Genomic DNA, 15,591 nt, shown 5'->3' on the forward strand with positions numbered 1-15,591 from the left:
ACACATAGTGCAAGGTGGGTGGGGGAGAAGCAAGTTTGGAAAGGTAGATTGTGATGAACTTTAGAAGGCCTCCAACGGCATTTGGCTCTGGCAGGCAATGGAAAGCCACAGAGGTTTCTGAGCAGGGAGGGACATGACTACCAAATGTCATTTTTTTAAATTTGTCGTCAATAAAAGGATTTGAAAGAACCCAAATCTTCAATACAGAGACTGGTTGGAAAAAGAATATTTCATCCCCACAATGGGATATTAAGCCACCATAAAAAGGAATGAGGACAATTTCTATACATAATACATCCCCGGAACTTGTCATTAAGGGATAAAGATACCAAGCACTGCATGTACTATGCTATCTTATATTTTAAAAAGAGAAAATATGACTAACCACATGTTTAGATACACATCTTTGCTGTATTTGCCAAAAAAAGAAATTACTGGAAAGACCAATGGGAAACTAATAGAAATATTTACCTATAGAGGAGGGAGGAAGCAGGGTGGAGGAGAGAGTAATTGAAGTGAAACATTCTAAAGCCAGCTTGTTATATTATTTTGACTTTGGAAATAGAGATATATTTTAGATAATTAAAAACAATTTAAAAAGGAAACATAGCTCAGAGAACTATATTCAATATCCTGAGATAAACCGTAATGGAAAAGAATATAAAAAAGAATGCATATGTATGTATAACTGAATCACTTTGCTATAGAGCAGAAACTGACACAACATTGTAAGCCAACCATACTACAATAAAATATATAAAAATAATAATTAAAAAAGGAAACAAATTGGTGGCGAATACAGCAGAAAGACTGGAAGCAAGGATGCTGCTTCAGAGGTTATTGCAAGGATTCAGTCAAGATACGTTAAGGGTGGTGGGAAATGGAGAAGAGGCAGAGACAGCGGTGGTGGCCAGGTCATTGTCCCTGAATGCTGCTTTCCCGTGTCTATTGGAAGTGTCTGTCTGACTGAGGACAATTCATGCACTTTTATTTTATTTTATTTTTATTTTTTTGGCTGTGCCTGTAGCATGTGGAAGTTCCCAGGCCAGAGACTGAACACACGCCACAGCCGGAACCAAAGCCACAGCAGTGACAATACCAGATCCTTGACCTACTGAGCCACCCGGGAACTCCAATACATGCAATTGTAGAGTTTACCCTGTGGCACAATAGACAGCGATAGGAGATCCACCACAGTTGAGTGAAGGAAGTAGTCTGGCAAGTGAAACTTCTCTTTTATGAAATATTGATTAATTCTTGATGGCTCAGCCCACATCAGCCAGGAGGGTGTGGGTAAAATGGCTGTGGTGACAAAAATACCTTTGGCGCTAGGTCCCCTGGACTTCACTGGGCTCCTAAAACCTCAATGTCCTCAACTTCTCCTAGAATGATTCCGAGTCACTCAGTTAGGTTGCAATGAAAGTTGTCCCCTCACCTGAGCTGCTCAACTTTTCCTACTACCATCACTGGGGCTGCCCCTGGTTAGGCAGGAGCCTTGCTTCGTCCACCCAGAGCACTCATCAGCACTGACCCTGCATATGCCCGAGTCACTGCCCACCTGATACCACTGCTCTCAGGGCTGCTCAGTTGACCTCACTGAGGTGGCCTTGCTCTGAGTTCTCCAGCCTCTCGCAGTGCAGAAGTTTCCTGAGGCTGGGGAAGGAGTCCATCCACCAGAACTGGGGCTTACAGCAACCGACTGATCTTGACTGCCTAGAGAGGCAAAGGGCCTGCCACACGCTGAGGGACTGAGGAAACCACTGCCTCCTTTACACTGAGGAATTTTAACCCTAGGACCCATACATTAGTTAATTTCAACTGTGATCATTTCAACAAAGGCCACTTTGAAGAACTGTCCAGCAAGCACATTTGCCTTTAACTGGGTGGTGGGTGATACTTTTGTACATTGTACCATAATTCTTTATCCCTTACATACAAGTTACAATGATTCCTTTGTATCTATTCAACATTTAACAATGTTTACAAAAATATTCTATTGACACCTCAAGAGAGTTTTGGAGTTTTCTACATCTGGGTTCAAGTCCCAGCTCCAACACTTAGCAGCTGTGTGACTTTGAGCAAGTTACTTAACCTCTCTAAGCCTTGATGGCTTTCTCTGGGAAACGGGAATATCATAGTGCCTCACAGGGGGTTGCAAGGATTAAATGAGAAAAAACATGTAAAGTACTTAGCCAAGTAGTACTTGGTGAATAGTAAATGCTTATTAATATTCACTGTAACTTAAAATATAATGAATATGCTTATAATAAAATGTGAAGTGGAAGAAGTCTAAAAGACTCTAATTGCCGCCTACAAATTAGATGTCTATACACACACACACACATATATATCATATAATGTCACCTAAAAATAATATTTGGATGTTATGCATAGAAACAACGCTGGACTAAAATGAGACAAAAATGTTATCAGTGGTATCTTTTAGGAAGCATGATCACAGTGATTTTCTTTGCTTGTTCATACTTCTCTATATTTTCCAATTCTCTACCATCGAAGGCAGTTGCTTTAGTAATTGGAAAAAGAACAATAAATGTTATCGTCAAAGGATAAAAGAAGGTGAGATGAGGGGGGCATCCTAGATTTGGGGAGCCAGAAGCAAGATGACCCTGGAGAGCTAAGTGGAAGGCAGGTCATGAAGCGCCTTGCAAGCTACCCCGGGGCTTAGAGACTATCTTCGAATGGCAGCGGGAAGCCAGCCAAAGGCTTTCACCATGGGAGGGGCAGGCCCGCGTCTGGATTTCTAAAAGCTCACTCTAGATTCAGGGTTTCCAGCGGAAGATGGTGAAGGCAAGGTATATTTGTTTCACTCTTTTGTGCCAAGCCCATGAATTTGAATGAAGGAAAACCAAAGAAAATTCCATCCACACTGAAACTAAGAAACAGCTACTATGCCCCACATAAAGAATAGCTGTTAAGCCTTAAGTGAAACTTGGGCAAAGTTATGGGCTGATGCAGCAGGAGGGCTAACAAGTAACTTTCTAGATCTCAAGCAGGGTGTAAATATCTCTGCACAAAAGTGAGAGGGTTTCGAGGCATCTACAGGCAATGGGTATGTTTTGAACTGGGTTGTGGGGGTGAGGGGGCCATGGTGGAATAGAAACCGTCACTGCGTAGACTTCTTTCCCCCCAGAAAAATGACAGGGAAAGCAATGGTGAAGAAAATACACGGCGGATATGCCATTTTTTTTTGTCTTTTGTCTTTTTTGTTGTTGTTGTTGTTGCTATTTCTTGGGCCGCTCCCACGGCATATGGAGGTTCCCAGGCTAGGGGTCGAATCGGAGCTGTAGCCGCCGGCCTACGCCAGAGCCACAGCAACGCGGGATCCGAGCCGCGTCTGCAACCTACACCACAGCTCACGGCAACGCCGGATCGTTAACCCACTGAGCAAGGGCAGGGACCGAACCCGCAACCTCATGGTTCCTAGTCGGATTCGTTAACCACTGCGCCACGACGGGAACTCCGGATATGCCATTTTTGTTTTCTCCACCCCAGCTGCACCTTCTCTAGATGAGGTAGGGGGTAACCGCAGCTTGCCAGAAGGCAGCTGGTAGCCAGAGTTGAAGAACAAAGAAAAGCCAAACCAGGCCAAACCAAACCAAACCACACCAAAGCAAGACAAAACCCTAAGTCCGTGAAAGGAAAAAAATTCCAGTGAGGTGAAAAGTTAAACCAACCAATCTCCCCAGTGAACAACACCTTGCTTTAAGGGGCATGCCAGGAGCTGATGAAGCCTGGTCACCCCACGGATGAGGCACAGACTTGGACACAGTTTCCCAAGTCATCATACCTGATTTAAAGCTCCAGGCTACCACAGCATCTCACCCTCCTCACAGTGTTCCTTTTGTTTGGTTGTTTGAAGTAAAATTTACCTACAATAAAAGGCACAGATCTTAAGTTTACAATTCAATGAGTTCCAGCAAATGTATACACTGCTGTAATTACCATCCTGATCAAGAATAAAATAGAATATTTCCATCACCCAAGAAAGCTCTTTTGTGTTCCTGTGCAGTCAATCTCTCACTCCTCTTCTCCCCTCCCTTCACCATGAACAATCACTGCTCTGATTTCCATCACCATCGATTAATTTCGCCTATTCTTGAACTTCTTATCAATGTAATCACAGCGTATGTGCTCCTTTGTGTTTGGCTTCTTTGGCTCAACAAAATATCTTTTTGCTTTTTGTTTTCTGTTTTGGGGGCTTTTTTTCTTTTTAGGGCTGCACTCGTGGCATATGGAGGTTCCCAGGCAGGGGTCAAATCGGAGCTACAGCTGCCGGCCTACACCACAGCCACAGCAATGCCAGATCTGAGCCGCCTCTGTGACCTACACCACAGCTTACGGCAATGCTGGATCCTTAACCCACTGAGCGAAGCCAGAGATTGAACCTGCAACCTCATGCTTAACCCACTGAGCGAAGCCAGGGACTGAACCCGCAACCTCGTGGTTCCTAGTCGGATTCCACTGCACCAGGACGGGAACTCCTCGACATATCTTTAAGATTCATCTATGTTGTTCAACGTATAAACAATTCCTTCATTTTGATTGCTGACTAGTATTCCACTGTGTGAATATACCACATTTATTTATCCAGTCTTCTATTGATAGGCATTTGTATGATTGCTAGTTTTTGGTTACTGTGAATAAAAGTGCTGTAAGCATTCTCGTATAGGTCTTTTTGTGGACATAAGTTTTTATCTCTTGAATGAACTGGAGCAGCATTAATGGTCATAATACAGGTGTATATTTCACATTACAAGAAATGGACAGTTTTCCAAAGTGGTTGTACCATCTCATGCTGCAGCTGCGATGCTGAACTTCAGTTACTCTGCATCTTCACCAAAATTTAGTGTTATCGGACTTTTAAATTTGAGCCAATTTAGTGGATGCGAAGAATTATTACATTGTGGTTTGAATTTGCATTTCTGAATACCTTTTCATATGTTCATTGGTCTTCATATATTTTCTTTTGTCAAGTATCTTTTCAAGTATGTTTTGCATTTTAAAATTGGGCTGCTTGTTATATTATTATTGAAGGCATTCTTTGTGAATTCTGGATACAAATCCCTGCGAGACATACTCATTCATTATGAATATTTTCTTCTAGACCATATCTTTTCATTTTCTTAACTGACTTTGGATAAGCAGAAGTTTTTACTTTTGATGAAGTCCAATTTAAAATTTTTAATGATTAGTTTCTTTTGTGTCCTGATTAGGGAATCTTTACCTCCTCAACTTCTTAAAAATAGTCTCCTACATTTAATTCTTTTTTTTTTGTCTTTTTGCTATTTCTTGGGCCGCTCCCGAGGCATATGGAGGTTCCCAGGCTAGGGGTCGAATCGGAGCTGTAGCCACCGGCCTACGCCAGAGCCACAGCAACGCGGGATCCGAGCCGCGTCTGCAACCTACATCACAGCTCACGGCAACGCCGGATCGTTAACCCACTGAGCAAGGGCAGGGACCGAACCCGCAACCTCATGGTTCCTAGTCGGATTCGTTAACCACTGCGCCACGACGGGAACTCCTAATTCTATAAGTATATAGTTTTAGCTTGTTGGCTTAAGTCTACGGTTCATCTAGAAGCAATTTTTGTATATGATGTGAAGTAAGCTTTTTCTTTTATTTCTCATTGGCAGCGCCTGCAACATGTGAAGTGCCCTGGGCCAGGGGTCAAATCTGTGCCACTGCAGCAATCTAAGCCGCTGCAATGACAATGCCGGATCCTTAACCTGCTGCATCACCAGGGAACTCCAGATTTTTCTATTATTAAGTCATGGCCTTTTTCAGAAATGCCATCTAAAGATAAGCAAAAGGAAAGAAGGACAATATATTTCTGTCTGTGGTACTTTGTTACAGCAGCCCTAGGAGACGACCACAATGCTCTAGCTGAGCCCCTGCTAGAGTTCCTATGTGGTGCAGAAGGTTAAGGATTGGGCGATGTCACTGCAGTGGCTCTGGCTACTGCAGTGGTGCAGGTTTGATCCCTGGCCCAGGAACTTCCGCATGCTGTGGATGCGGCCAAAAAAAAAAAACCAAACCAAACCAAACCAAAACAACCCCCCTCCCCGCCCCCCGCAAAAAAACAAGCAGCTGAGCCCTTCCTTTAGTTCTAGTTAACTCAAGTGGGCTTTCTTCTATTAAATAACAGTTGTTGGGGCCTCAGTCACATGTCCTTTACCTGTGACTTCTCATTTATCTCTCTCCTTTCTCAATTTTATAGAGATACCATTGAAATGCCCTATCTCATTGCTCTTTTGCATGCACTGAGGATTTGGGGAAAACTCTAGGATTCCATTGTCAAGAGATGATCCACTTTCCCCAGTCAGCCTCCTAATAATTACACTGGCTTAGGAGTACAGCAGTGTTTCTACGACTGTTTAATTCAATAAACATTTAAACAGTAAAAACAGCCTCAAACAAAACCCCTGCTTGACAAAGGATACCACAAAGTGAAGAAACAAAGACCTGCAAAGACATTGTATCATATAAGACGATCAAAGGCATACTTGCTGTAATATACAAAGAACTCTTATAAATTGACCAGAAAATGAAAAACAACTCAATAGAAAACCGAGGAAAGGGTATAAACAGACTAGTAGTGCAAATCCAAATGGCAAAAATCATATGAAAAGATGCTCAGAAGTTCCCGTCGTGGTGCAGTGGTTAACGAATCCGACTAGGAACCATGAGGTTGCGGGTTCGGTCCCTGCCCTTGCTCAGTGGGTTAACGATCCGGCGTTGCCGTGAGCTGTGGTGTAGGTTGCAGACGAGGCTCGGATCCCGCGTTGCTGTGGCTCTGGCGTAGGCCGGTGGCTACAACTCCGATTCGACCCCTAGCCTGGGAACCTCCATATGCCGCGGGAGCGGCCCAAGAAATAGCAACAACAACACCAACAACAACAACAACAAAAGACAAAAGACAAAAAAAAAAAAGATGCTCAAATTCGTGAGCAGTTAGAGAAATGAAAAAAGGAAGAAACAATGGTCACTTTATACACAACAAAATGATTAAGATTAATAAAGAACAATGTCCCCACTTCTTCATGGCAACGTGGGGAAGAATGATATAAATTGTTGACTAAACTGAGGCCTTATTTAAAAAGTAACCCAGAGAGGGCGTGGAGAAAAGGGAACCCTCCTACACTGTTGGTGGGAATGTAAACTGGTACAACCACTATGGAAAACAGTATGGAGGTTCCTCAGAAAACTAAAAATAGAATGACCATATGATCCAGCAGTCCCACTCCTAGGCATATATCCGCACAAAACATTCATTCCAAAAGATACATGTGCCTATATATTCATCACAACACTATTCACAATAACCAAGACATGGAAACAACCTAATACCCCTTGACAGATGAATGGATGAAGAAGATGTGGTACATATACGCAATGGAATACTACTCAGCCATAAAAAGATAATGCCATTCACAGCAACATAGATGGACTTAGAGATTATCATACTAAGTGAAGGAAGTCAGAAAGAGAAAGACAAATACCATATGATGTCACTTTCATGTGGAATCTAAGATATGGCACAGGAGTTCCTGCTCTGGTGCAGCAGGTTAAGATCTAGCATTGTCTCTGTGCTGACATGGGTTTGATCCCCAGCCTGGCACAGTGGGTTAAGGAGCTGGTGTTGCTGCAGCTTGCCGCATAGGCCACAGCTGTGGCTCGGATTTGACCCTTGGCCCAGGACCTTCCAAGTGCCCCAGGTGTAGGCAAAAAGAAAATAAATAAGTAAACTTAAAAAATACGACACAAATGAGTCTATCTACAAAACAGAAACAGACTCATGGATATAGAGAACAGACTTGTGGTTGCCAAGAGGGAGGGGGTAGGGAGTGGGATGGACTGGGAGTTTGGGGTTGGTAGATGCAAACTATTATGTTCAGAACAGATAAACAACAAGGCGCTACTGTATAGCACAGGGAGCTATATCCAATCTCCTGGGATATATATGTATAACTGGGTCATTATGCTGTACAGCAGAAATTGGCACAACATTGTAAACCAACTACAGTTTTTTAAAAAAGTAACCTGGACATTTCTATTAAAATTAACAATACAAATATCTTTCGACATAGGAAATACATTCTTTGGAAACTACCCCAAAGAGACTCTTTTTCTGTACTGTTCAACATGACCAAAAAAAAAAGGAAAAAATTGAATACCCATCAGGAGAGAAATGGTTAAATAGTAGGATTACAAGATGGAATAATAAGCAGCATTTAAAAATTGAATCAGAGGTATATCAGAGATAGATATCTTAGAGGTATTTCCATGAGGTGTCAGTGAGAAGAGAAAAATGGAAACAAATGGCGTAGTATGAACATGTGTTTGTAAAGCAAACACTCACCGGATGAAGGCATATGTATTTGTTTACCAAATCTGTCTATAACATATATTGCATTATGGTTCCAATTTTGTGCTCCTTCCAGTACCCATGCCCTTGCTGTGTAACTTCATCCTTTCATCAAGAGATGAAATAGATTTCCCTGCCCACTGATTATGACATTAGCCAATGGGATGCTAGCTAATGTGACCCAAGCAGACATTTGAAAAAGGGCTTGGGTGATTGGACTTGCCTGCCTATATTTCTACTATCTGCTTGGGAAAGATATTCTTGGGCTAGTTCACTGATCCCAGGAGGAGGATGAAGGATGCTTGAAGCAGAGCAACTCTAGGAAAGATAAAAGCTACTCCAGGAGTTCCCTGGTGGCCTAGCAGTTAAGACTCAGAGCTTTCACGGCTGCTGCCCAGGTTCAATCCCTAGTCTGGGAAATGAGATCCCATATGAAGCTGCTGCGTGCTGTGCCCCCTCCCCCAAAAGATCAAAACTACTCCAGACAGGCTCAATCTGGAGCAGAGCTCCAATTTGATCCTGAGATGTACATGGAAACGCAGCCAAGAGTGCCAAACCCCAATCTTATGATTTATGAACTATAATATTATATAATTGCAATATTAAATTACTGACTATGGGAGTAGTTCATTATGCAGAATAACTAGCCAACACTGTGTGTGTGTGTGCATGCATATGCGTTTATCTATAAATATACTTCTGTCTGCATAGGATGAGAGGTCTGTAGATAAAAGCATCTGCGATATGCTAACCTGGTTTATGGGAGTAGTACAATGTAGGCTGATGTGGGAAGAGAGGAAGAGAGAAGGATCAAGTGAAAAGTAAAATATACAGAAATAAATACACAAATATACATGTATTTTTGCTCTAAAACAAAAATACATGTATATTATCCCATTTATCTAGTACACACACACACACACACACACACACACACACACACACACTAGTGGGTTAGAAAGTGCCCCTCCCCAGACACATGTCCACTTAATACCCCAGGATGTGGCCTTATTTGGAATAAGCGTCTTTGCAGGTGTAATTGAGGTAGGGATCTGTAGATGGTGTCATCCTGGAATAAGGTGGACCCTAAATCCAATGACTGATGTCTTTATATAAGAGACAGCAATGGACAAGACACAGAAACAGAGAAGAAGGCCATGTGAAGACAGAAGCAGAGTTTAGAGTGATGCATATACAAGCCAAGGATTGCTGGCAGCCAGTAGACACCATGAGAGAAGCATGGAACAGATTCTCCTTCAGAGTGTCCAGAAGGAAGCAACCCTGCTGACACCTTGATTTTGGATTTCTGTCCTCTAGGACAGTGAAAGAATAAATTTCTGTTTTAAAACACCAAGTCTGAAATACTTTGTTATGGCAGCCACAGGAAACTAATACATACTATATCTATGGTGTTCGTCAGTCAAGATGGTGTTCAGGTGCACATACCATAAAACAGACCATACCCAGGTTCTTACAGATTCATGCCTTTTTTTTTTTTTTTTTTGGTCTTTTTAGGGCCACACTCACGGCATATAGAGGTTCCCAGACTAGGGGTTAATCAGAGCTGCAGCTGCTGGTCCACACCACAGCCACAGCAACGCCAGATCTGAGCCACCTCTGCGACCTACACCACAGCTTACAGCAATGCTGGATCCTTAATCCACTAAGCGAGGCCAGAGATTGAACCTGCATGCTCACGAATACTAGTCAAATTCGTTTCCACTGAGTCACAACTGGAATTCTGGGATTCACGCTTCTCTGGCCTTGTCCACAGCATGTGGAAGTTCCTGGGCCGGGAAGTGAACCCAAGCCAGAGTAGTGACCTGAGCCATAGTTGTGACAATGATGGATCTTGAACCTGTTAGGCCACCACGGAACTCCATTGAATCATGCTTTATTGTAGATATATATGGTTACCTTCCTTATGGTAATAAATGGGTGCTGCATCCTCCTGAGGCACCAAGTTGCTTTCTGAATGGTGAGAAGGGAAGAAGGGCAAATAGAAAAAGGCAAAAAGCACATGCCAGTGTGGTCTGTTCTCTTTTTAAAAACGCTTTCCTGAGAGGCACGGAGAAATTTCCTCTTTCACATCATTGGCCGGACTTGACCTCTCCTAGCTGTAAGGGGGTATAAAATGCAGTCATATCCGGGAGATCCTTTGAAGTGTGAGTCATAGTGTGATTTATGGAAAGGTTCAACGTGAAGTTGGGAGAGACATAAAGAAGTAAAAAATACACAATTGGAAAAAGGCATTTGCTCTCAATTAAGAAGACATGTACAATTATAAATAAGTTACATGTTTTTAAAGAGGAAAGGGGTTCAAGGAAGAGATCGTAGGGGATGACAAGATGCTGAGTAAGAGACCTAAAATTACTAGCAGAACTCAGGAAATATGGATAATAACAAAAAATTATAGAAATAACAACTACAGAGTTCCCACTGTGGCACGATGGGTTAAGAATCCAACTGCAGTGGCTTGGCTCCCTGTGGAAGTTCAGGATTGATCCCTGGTCCAGCCTAGTGGGTTAAAGGACCCAGCATTGCCACGGCTGCCATATAGGTTGTAGCTATGGCTCAGATTCAAAAACACTGGCCCGGGAACTTCCACATGCTGTGGGTATGGCCGTAAAATAAAAAATTTAAAAATCAGAGAAACAACTATGTTTGTAATATTAACTATGGACTTTGGGTGATAAAGATGTGTCAGTACAGTTCATCAGTTGTAACAAATGTACCACTCTGGTGGGGGATGCTGATAATGGGGGAGGCTGTGGGTATGTGGAGTCAGGGGGAGTACATGGGAAATATCTGTTCCTTCTTCTTGATTTGCTGTGAACCTAAAACTGCTCTTTGAAAAGTCAATTTTTAAAAAACCAAGCATAGAGAAAAATATGGACATTAATAAACAACCCATGTATTCCCCTCCACCCAACTTTATCAAATATTGGCATATTCACCATGATTTTTAAAAATCCTTCTTTATTTATTTATTTTGTCTTTTGTCTTTCTAGGGCCACACCTGTGGCATATGGAGGTTCCCAGGCTAGGGGTCTAATCGGAGCTACAGTTGCCGGCCTACACCACAGCCACAGCAATGCTTAACCCACCGAGCGAGGCTAGGGATCAAACCCGCAACCTCAAGGTTGGATTCATTTCTGCTGCACCACGATGGGAACTCCCCAAAATACTTCTTTAAATGGAGTATTTCAGATTGCTGGGGAAAAAAAACCCACCACATTCAAAAGACAAAAAGTAGAATAGATATTACTGACATCAGAAGAAAGTAATATGGAGACAGGCTTGAAAAAATTATCCAATATGAACTGGAAAAGGGGAGATAAAGGAAACTAAATAGGAAAAAAATGACAGCTATGAAAGAGAGACAAAAGAATACTGGTAAGCTCCAGAAGGAAAAGATTGAAAACCCAGAAGGAGAAAAAAATATTCAATGATAAAATGAAAGGAAACTTGCTTGAAATTAAGGAAGACACGAATCTGTGGATTGAGTGCATACTAAATTCAAGGGAGAAATTGATTTAGAATAGTAAATAGTGAGACATATACAAGTGAAGTTGCTGAAGCTCAATGAAGACATGAATCTTATGGGCATCCATAAAAAAGCTAGAATAAATCAGGGAGACTTCAGACTTCTCCATAGCAACACTCAGCTGTGGTAGATAGTAGAGTATATTCAGAGTTCTGGGGTGGGAAGTGTGACCCAATAACATTTTAGTCAGTCTAACTGATGTCCATATATAAAACAAAACAAAACAGATATTTTAAAACACAAAAACTCAGAGATTATTGCACCCACAAGCTCTTCGCGGGAAAAAAAAAAAATTACCTGATAATAAAATCCAGCCAACCAAGAGAGGAATTGAAATTTAAAAAAAAAGAGGAATGGGGGAGTTCCCATAGTGGTGCAGTGGTTAACGAATCCGACTAGGAACCATGAGGTTGCGGGTTCGGTCCCTGCCCTTGCTCAGTGGGTTAACGATCCGGCGTTGCCGTGAGCTGTGGTGTAGGTTGCAGACGCGGCTCGGATCCCGCGTTGCTGTGGCTCTGCCGTAGGCCGGTGGCTACAGCTCCGATTCAACCCCTAGCCGGGGAACCTCCATATGCCGCGGGAGCGGCCCAAAGAAATAGCAAAAAAAAAAAAAAGCCAAAAAAAAAAGAGGAATGGGGAAGCTGGCAAAATCCAATTACCACAAAAAACAGTTCACTATAAAGAGATTTAAATTGAAACAATGGGCAAAAACATCAGGCAAAAGGAAACAAAGTGAAAACTTAGTCACCAAAATTAATATCCTGTAAGGCTGAATTTTAATAAACACATTGAAATGGCAATGAAAATCAATTTTCAATGATAAAAAGATATGATTCAGCAAACCAAAACTGCTATGAGATACCACCTCACACTAGTCAAAATGGCCATCATTAATAAGTCCACAAACACCGAATGCTGGAGAGAATGTGGAGAAAAGGGAACCCTCCTACACTGTTGGTGGGGATGTAAATTGGTACAACTACTATGGAAAACAGTATGGAGGTTCCTCAGAAAACTAAAAATAGAATGACCATATGACCCAGCAATCCCACTCTTGAGCATACATCCAGACAAAACTTTCCTTGAACAAGATACATGCACCTGTATGTTCAATGCAGCAATATTCACAATAGCCAAGACATGGAAACAACCTAAATGTCCATCAACAGATGAATTAAGAAGATGTGGTATATATAGACAATGGAATACTTCTCAGCCATAAAAAAGAACAAAATAATGCCATTTGCAGCAACAGGAATGGAACTAGAGACATTCATACTAAGTGAAGTAAGTCAGAAAGAGAAAGACAAATACCATGTGATATCACTTATATGTGGAATCTAAAATATGGCACAAATGAACCTATCTACAGAAGAGAAACGGAGTCACAGACATGGAGAACAGACTTTTGGTTGCCAAGGGGGAGGTGGGAGGGAGTGGGATGGACTGGGAGTTTGGGGTTAGTAGATGCAAACTATTATGTTAGGAATGGTTAAACAATAAAGTCCTGCTGTATAGCATAGAGAACTATATCCAATCACCTAGGACAGACCGTGATGGAAAATAATATTAAAAAAAGAATGTGTAAAATTAAATCCCATTTGTTTATTTTTGGTTTTATTGTCATTACTCTAAGAGGTGGATCTGAGTATGTCGGAGAGTGTCTGGCCTATGTTTTCCTCTAAGAGTTTTATGGTGTCTGGTCTTATATCTAGGTCTTCGAACCATTTTGAGTTTATTTTTGTGTATGGTGTTAGGGAGTGTTCTAATTTCATTCTTTTACATGTGGCTGTCCAGTTTTCCCAGCACCACTTATTGTCCAGTTTTCCCAGTACCACTTCTCCTTCTGTCCTTTCTCAATTGTATATTCTTGCCTCCTTTGTCATAGATTAGTTGACTGTAGCTGTGTGGGTTTAATTCTGGGGTTTCTATCCTGTTCCACTGATCTATATTTCTGTTTTTGTGCCAGTACCATATGGTTTTGATGACTGCTGCTTTGTAGTATAGTCTGAAGTCCAGGAGCCTGATTCCTCCAGCTCCATTTTTCTTTTTCAGGATGTCTTTGGCTATTCTGGGTCTTTTGTGCTTCCAAATAAACTTTCAAATATTTTGTTCAAGTTTTGTGAAAAATGTCCTTGGTAATTTGATAGGGATTGCACTGAATCTGTAGATTGCTTTGGGTAGTATAGTCATTTTGATAATATTGACTCTTCCAATCCAAGAGCATGGGGTACATCTTTCCATCTGTGTCATCTTTGATTTCTTTCTCAACATCTTATAGTTTTCAGAGTACGGGTCTTTTGTCTCTTTAGATAGGTTTACTCCTAGGTATTTTATTCCTTTGGATGTGATGTTAAATGGGATTGCTTCCCTAATTTCTCCTTCTGATCTTTCATTGTTAGTATATAGAAATGCAGTAGGTTTCTGTGTATTAAGTTTCTGCACAGCAAAGGAAACCCTAAACAAAATGAAAAGATAGCCCACAAAATGGGAGAAAATACTTGCAAATGAATTGACTGACAATGGAATAATCTCCAAAATTTATAAACACCTCCTACAGCTCACTACCAAAACAAACAAACAAACAAACAAACAAACAACCCCATCAAAACAATGGGCAGAAGATCTAAACAGATGATTCTCCAAAGAAGACATACAGATGGCCAAAAAACTCATGAAAAGATGTTAAACATCACTCATGATTAGAGAAATGCAAATCAAAACCACTCTGAGGTACCACCTTACACCAGCCAGAATGGCCATCATCAAAAAGTCTACAAACAAGAAGTGCTGGAGAGGGTGTGGAGAAGAAGGAACCCTATCACACTGTTGGTGGGATTGTAAATTGGTGCAACCACTGTGGAAAACAGTATGGCGATTCCTCAGAAAACTAAAAATAGAACTATCATTTGATCCAGCAATCCCACTTCTGGGTGTCTATCCAGAGAAAACCATGGCTTGAAAAGACATATGTTCTCCAATGTTCATTGCAGCACTATATGCAATAGCCACGACATGGAGACAACCTCAATGTCCATCAACAGAGGAGTGGATCCAGAAGATGTGGTACATACACACAATGGAATATTACTTAGCATTAAAAGGAAAGAAATACCAGCATTTTTAGCAGCATGAACCTAGAAATTATCATGCTAAGTGAAGTCAGTCAGACAGTGAGACACCAACATCAAATGCTTTCACTGACATGTGGAATCTAAAAACAGGACACAATCAACTTCTTTGCAGAACAGACACTGACTCACAGACTTTAAAAACTTCTGGTTTCCAAATGAGACAGGTTTAGGGGTGGGGGATGCACTGAGGGTTTGGGATGGAAATGCTGTAAAATTTGGTTGTGATGTTTGTTGTACACCTATAAATGTAACAGAATTCATTAAGTAATTAAAAAAAAAGTAGACTGGTAAAAAAGAGGCATGTGTATGGAGTGTGTATATATATATGTATATATATGACTATATATATATGACTAAGTCACTTTGCTGTGCAGCAGAAATTGTCATAACATTGTAAATCAACTATACTTTAATAAAAAAAAGATATCAGAGCCAAAAATAGAGTCTATCTAAGGAAGAATAATCAAAAGAACTAAAGCAGTAATCAAGGAAAAATCCATACCTTTAAACAGTTTCATTACTAA

Source organism: Phacochoerus africanus, chromosome X (assembly GCF_016906955.1).
Source record: "Phacochoerus africanus isolate WHEZ1 chromosome X, ROS_Pafr_v1, whole genome shotgun sequence".
Classification (NCBI taxonomy): domain Eukaryota; kingdom Metazoa; phylum Chordata; class Mammalia; order Artiodactyla; family Suidae; genus Phacochoerus; species Phacochoerus africanus.